Here is a 5,987-nt window from a genome sequence, read left to right as displayed (position 1 = left end):
GAGGAAGAAGTCTGATCCTCTGGATTTGAGAGTGCTTGGAAGTGCCTTGGGTGCTGAAAGACAGCTATGCGGATTAGGCAGCCTCCACTAAGTACTTGGTGCTATCAGCCTCCCCTGGTTCCAAACTGGCTGGACTTGTTAAGCAGCCTTAAAATGAGCAGGAAGGAAGGAGAAGGGATATGTGCATTAAATCCAGCTCATATTGGCAGCATTTAGAATTAAGCAAATAAAGATCTTTCTGCAACAAGAAAGGAGGCCTTAGAAGAGGAATACTATGGTTTAGGCAAAATGGGGAGCAGCCTCTAGATGATTCTACAGACACCAGACAGAGCTGGAGGCCTCACGGCCTTGCTGATAGCTGCAGTAAGATAGCCAGCCTTAGTTCTGGAGCCCCAAGACGTCTAGTACATGGCCAACCCCCTTTCTTGAGGCAGGGAAGGATTTCTCAGAGGGCATCATCTTGCAAAGGTCAGTGATACTGGCAGCCCCGTCCCTATGTCAGGAAAGAGTTTTGTTGTGTGTTTTTTTTCCCAGCCTCATCAGCCGCTCCCATGGTAGTCTCGGAGAGCAAAGAAACCCTTGCAGAAACTGAAACCTACAAAATCCCATGGCCCAGACATCGACCCAGGCCTTGAGTGCTCCCAGGGCAGGAGAGGGGGAGGGCGAGATCTGAGCGAATCCATTTCCGGAGTATTTCTCTCCTTGGGGACACAGCTGGGGAGCCAGAGGAGGAGAGGCTAGCTGGCGGGGGCGGAGAGGAGAGGAAGGGCTCTCGGCTGGCTCCGGCTGGCCAACGGGGCTGAGGAAAAGCTCTTCGGGGTTTCAGGAGCTCCTCAGGGTTTTTGTTTTTTTTTTACCTTGGGCAAGTTTGGGCCTGCAAAGCTCTGCAGTTTGGCCAAATACTCTAGCTGAGTTGTTTAGCTTTCGAGAGAGCTTCAGCTGCCCCTAAACTCTCCGAGGCATCCTGGAGGGACGTGATGCTGAAGGTCTCGGGGGAGTCAGGGCCTAGACTAGTCTTTCCGTTCCGCCAGTCAATCCAATTTACTGAGCACTTAGTATGTGAGAATACTGTACTAAGCACGAGGGAGAGTACAATGTAACAATAAAACAGACACATTCCCTGCCCACGACAAGCACACTGTCCTGAGAAAGGGACAGAAATGGTTGAAGTGGTGGGCAATGGGTTTCTAGGTATACTCGATGACTTCTTTGACTGTGCATGAGTTAGGTGAGGCCATCAAATTTTGGGGGGAAAGAATTAGATGCACCACCACTGATCGCTACCCAAACTCTTTCAGCACCTGGAAATCCCAGTCACTGACAACAATCACTCTTGATTCCTCCCAAATTAATCTGCTTCCCATGCCTTGTTCTTCTCTCTCCCACCTCTGACCTCTTGCTCACACCCTTCCCTTCAACTCACACCCATCAGCACTTCTGTGGGTCAGGGACAACAGCTGATGTGACTGAATTGTATCGCCCCCATTACTTAGCTCATGTAATTTATCCTTGACAACTACCACAGTTATTATTATTGCTGTTATCATTATCATTATCTTTGAGGACTTTCTATAACTGCTTCTGAAGTTGGCAGCTTGTCCCCCAGTCTTTATGGGGAACTTACTGGGCGCGGAGCACTTAGAAAGGTACAGTGGCGATCGTAGATATGATCCCTGCCCTCGAGGAACTTTCAATCCAGTAAGGGAGATAGACATGGAAATAATTTACAGATAGGAGAAAGAAGGAAAAGTCGACGCGTATACGTGTTGGTGCTTTAGTAGCCGGTTATGTAAGTCAAAATGTACAGAAGCGTTGTGGGTGGTTGTGAGTACACTAATGTGGACTTGGCCCAGAAGTGCTGAGGGGTGTGAGTTTAGGGGATGGGTGTGAGTTTAAGGGAAGGATGTGAGCAAGAGGTCAGAGGTGGGAGAGAGCAGAACAAGGCATGGGGAGCAGATTAATTTGGGAGGAATCAAGAGTGATTGTTGTCAGTGACTGGGATTTCCAGGTGCCGAAAGAGTTTGGGTAGCGATCGGTGGTGGTGCATCTAATTCTTTCCCCCCATCAAGAGTGATTGTTGTCAGTGACTGGGATTTCCAGGTGCCGAAAGAGTTTGGGTAGCGATCAGTGGTGGCGCATCTAATTCTTTCCCCCCCAAATTTGATGGCCTCACCTAACTCCTTTTAGTAAAAAGTTGCCTAACACCAGACCTCTCCTACGAAGAGATACCTGATCGTGGCAGAAGAGTTTGCATATGTTGATGAAAATTAGAGCTATGCCAAATAGGACTACCCATCATGGAAAGGTCTAAACCGAAGCGACATAGTCGAGTCACCTGTGCTGGGCGGCAGGGGCAAGGGGAAGAGTCAAAGCAGATGATCGAGTGATCAAAACGTTGATCAGAGACAACGGCAGAGACGGAAGTTTTTACTGTGCGGAAGAAGGCGGTGGTAAACCACTTCCATATCTTTACCAAGAAAACTGGATACACGTACCAGAATGACTTTATTTATTCATTCATTCAATAGTATTTATTGAGTGCTTACTATGTGCAGAGCACTGGACTAAGCGCTTGGAATGAACAAGTCGGCAACAGATAGAGACGATCCCTGCCCTTTGACGGGCTTACAGTCTAATCGGGGGAGTCGGACAGACAAGAACGATGGCAATAAATAGAGTCGAGGGGAAGAACATCTCGCAAAAACAATGGCAACTGAATAGAATCGAGGCGATGTACATTTCATTAACAAATAAATAGGGTAATGTAAATATATACAGTTGAGCAGACGAGTACAGTGCTGAGGGGATGGGAAGGGAGAGGGGGAGGAGCAGAGGGAGATGGGGGGGAGGGGGGAATATTTATGACAGAAGATGGGACGTTCTGAAGAGAGTTCGTCCACAGAGTCGCTATGGTTCAGAAATGACTCCACGGCATTTGAAGAAGAAAAGGCCTGCAGGAGAGAATGATGTTAGCGTCTCCCCCTCTAGACTGTAAGCTCGTTGTGGGCAGGGAATGTGTCTCCCAACTCTGTTATATTGTACTCTCCCAATTGCTTAGTACAATACAGTGTTCTGCACACAGTAAGCGCTCAATAAATACCATTGATTGATTGATTGTCAAATTCTAGACTGTGAGCCCGTTTTTTAGACTGTGAGCCCGTTGTTGGGAAGGGAATGTCTCTATCTGTTGCTGAATTGCACTTTCCAAGCGCTTGGTATAGTGCTCTGCACACAGTAACTGCTCAATAAATATGACTGAATGAATGAATTTCAATGTTCTGGTAACATTGAAAATGAAAATGCTTTCATTTTGTGATGAGAAATGAAAGTATTAACTTGACAGCTGCTGAGAACAGGTCCACTGCACCCTTGAAAGGCCACTGCAGGCCTCAGACAGCATGTAAGCATTTTATCCAGGCTAATCCTTTAGGAACAATTCAATATTCGATTTACCTTAGGGTACGGCGGTAGGTCTTTTCCTCCGTTAAGCTACAAAGTTACATTTTTACATGTTGGTTGGCCAGCCGAAAGCCTAAGTCAACTGGGTCACCAAATGAATGACCAGTGCTGTGAAGACCAGTGCTCGGTGGAAAAAGCATGGGCTTAGGAGTCAGAGGTCATGGGTTCTAATCCCGGCTCCACCACCTGTCAGCTGTGTGATTATGGGCAAGTCACTTAACTTCTTTGGGCCTCAGTTACCTCATCTGTAAAATGGGGATTAAGACTGTGAGCCTCACGTGGGACAACCTGATTACCCTGTAATAATAATGTTGGTATTTGTTAAGCGCTTACTATGTGCCGAGCACTGTTCTAAGCGCTGGGGTAGACATAGGGGAATCAGGTTGTCCCACGTGGGGCTCACAGTCTTAATCCCCATTTTTACAGATGAGGGAACTGAGGCACAGAGAAGTTAAGTGACTTGCCCACAGTCACACAGCCGACAAGTGGCAGAGCTGGGATTCGAACTCATGAGCCCTGACTCCAAAGCCCGTGCTCTTTCCACTGAGCCACGCTGCTGCTGTATTTACCCCATTGCTTAGAAAAGTGCTCGGCACATGGTAAGCGTTTAACAAATACCAAAATTATTATTATTATTATTATTATTATTAAATGCTGAAGCACTTTGAAGGCACTTTGCTCTCCCACTACCAAAGGTGATTTCATCTTGTAGTAGATAGGGCACGGGCCTGGGAGTCAGAATCTACATCTCCGCCCCTGTCCTCTCCCCCTCCCTTCAGGCTCGCATCTCCTCCCGCCTCCGGGACGTCTCCACCTGGATGTCGGCCCGCCACCTAAAACTCAACGTGAGCGAGACCGAGCTCCTCATCTTCCCTCCCAAACCCGGTCCTCTCCCGGACTTCTCTATCACCGTGGATGGCACGACCGTCCTTCCCGTCTCTCGGGCCCGCGATCTCGGTGTCATCCTTGACTCGTCTCTCTCGTTCAGCCCACGCATCCTATCCGTTACCGAGACCTGCCGGTTTCACCTCTACGATATCGCCAAGATCCGCCCTTTCCTCTCCACCCTAACGGCTACCTTACCGCTACGGGCTCTCGTTATATCCCGGCTAGACTGAGGACACTGGGCCACGTCCCCCCGCGGTCCCGGAACGCCCTCCCTCCTCACCTCCGCCAAACTGATTCTCTTCCCCTCTTCAAAACCCTACTTAAAACTCACCTCCTCCAAGAGGCCTTCCCAGACTGACCTCCCCTTCTCCCTCTACCTCCCCTTCACCTCTCCGCAGCTTAACCCTCTTTTCCCCCCCTTTCCCTCTGCTCCTCCCCCTCTCCCTTCCCATCCCCTCAACACCGTACTCGTCGGCTCAACTGTATATATTTCCATTACCCTCTTTATTTTGTTAATGAATTGTACATCGCCTTGATTCTATTTAGTTGCCATTGTTTTAATGAGATGTTCTTCCCCTCGACTCTATTTATCGCCATCGTTCTCGTCTGTCCGTCTCCCCCGATTAGACCGTAAGCCCGTCAAACGGTAGGGACCGTCTCTATCTGTTGCCGACTTGTTCATTCCAAGTGCTTAGTACAGTGCTCTGCACATAGTAAGCGCTCAATAAATACTATTGAATGAATGAATGAATGAAGGTCATGGGTTCTAATCCCAGCCCTGCCACTTGTCTGCTGTGTGACCTTGGGCAAGTCACTTCACTTCTCTGGGGTTCCCTCATCTGTAAAATGGGGGTTGAGACTGCGAGCTCCAATTGGGGCAGAGACTATGTCCAACCCTATGTGCTTGCATCTACCTCTGTGCTTAGTACAGTGCTTGGCTCATAATAAGCACTTAACTAGGACCATCATTATTATTATTTTTATTATTTTCCCATACCTGAGGCAGTTGGGAAAGTGACCTAACCTTTTAAATCATCATCACTGCCCTCTCTGCATCATCAGTATTTATTGGGTGCCTGCTATGTGCAGAGAGGACTGTACTAGACTCTTGGGGAATGTACAGAAGGGTAATACCGCAATGCAGTATATCCTAGTGGAAAGAGCGTGGGCCTGAGGAGTAGGAGACCTGTAGTCTAGGCTAGCTCTGCCCGCTATGTTACCTTGGACAAATCACTTAACCTTTCTTGGCCTCAGTTTTCATATCCGTAAGATGGATATCCCCTCTCAGGGTCGCACCTGGAGAGTTTCCAGTACTCTACCAGTTTCGGCTACAGGAGGGAGAGTTAAGCAGAGGCCTACCCATTCCATTCCTTGCTTGGGTAGTATCTAGCAAGTGGAAGGCAATCTGCTGCAATCTGCTCCATCTGGTACACTACCAGAACGATTGTAGATGGATAGCGGAGCTCTGTGGGAGAGATGTGTCGCTATGGGTGGGAAACGACTCAGTTTTCCCTACTGCTTTCCCTACTTCTTAGTGTGTGAATCCCATTGTGGGACAGGGATTGCGTGTGAGTTGATCATCATGTATCTACTCCAATTTAACATCAAATGTCATGACAGGATCACAAGCAGCAAAGCTT

General features: G+C 48.3%; 1 non-coding gene across 1 annotated transcript; it reads left to right on the top strand.

Moving 5' to 3' along the window:
- The first annotated feature begins 5,625 nt into the window (after positions 1 to 5,625).
- Positions 5,626 to 5,763, top strand: LOC114810635. The gene has a single exon (XR_003758330.1). It is a non-coding gene; the product is annotated as a small nucleolar RNA SNORA7 (small nucleolar RNA).
- The last annotated feature ends 224 nt before the right edge of the window (positions 5,764 to 5,987 follow it).

The sequence above is a fragment of the Ornithorhynchus anatinus genome, chromosome 3 (assembly GCF_004115215.2).
Source record: "Ornithorhynchus anatinus isolate Pmale09 chromosome 3, mOrnAna1.pri.v4, whole genome shotgun sequence".
In the NCBI taxonomy this organism is placed as follows: domain Eukaryota; kingdom Metazoa; phylum Chordata; class Mammalia; order Monotremata; family Ornithorhynchidae; genus Ornithorhynchus; species Ornithorhynchus anatinus.
Note: the sequence above shows the minus strand (reverse complement) of the source record. Positions and strands in the feature narration are given on the sequence as shown.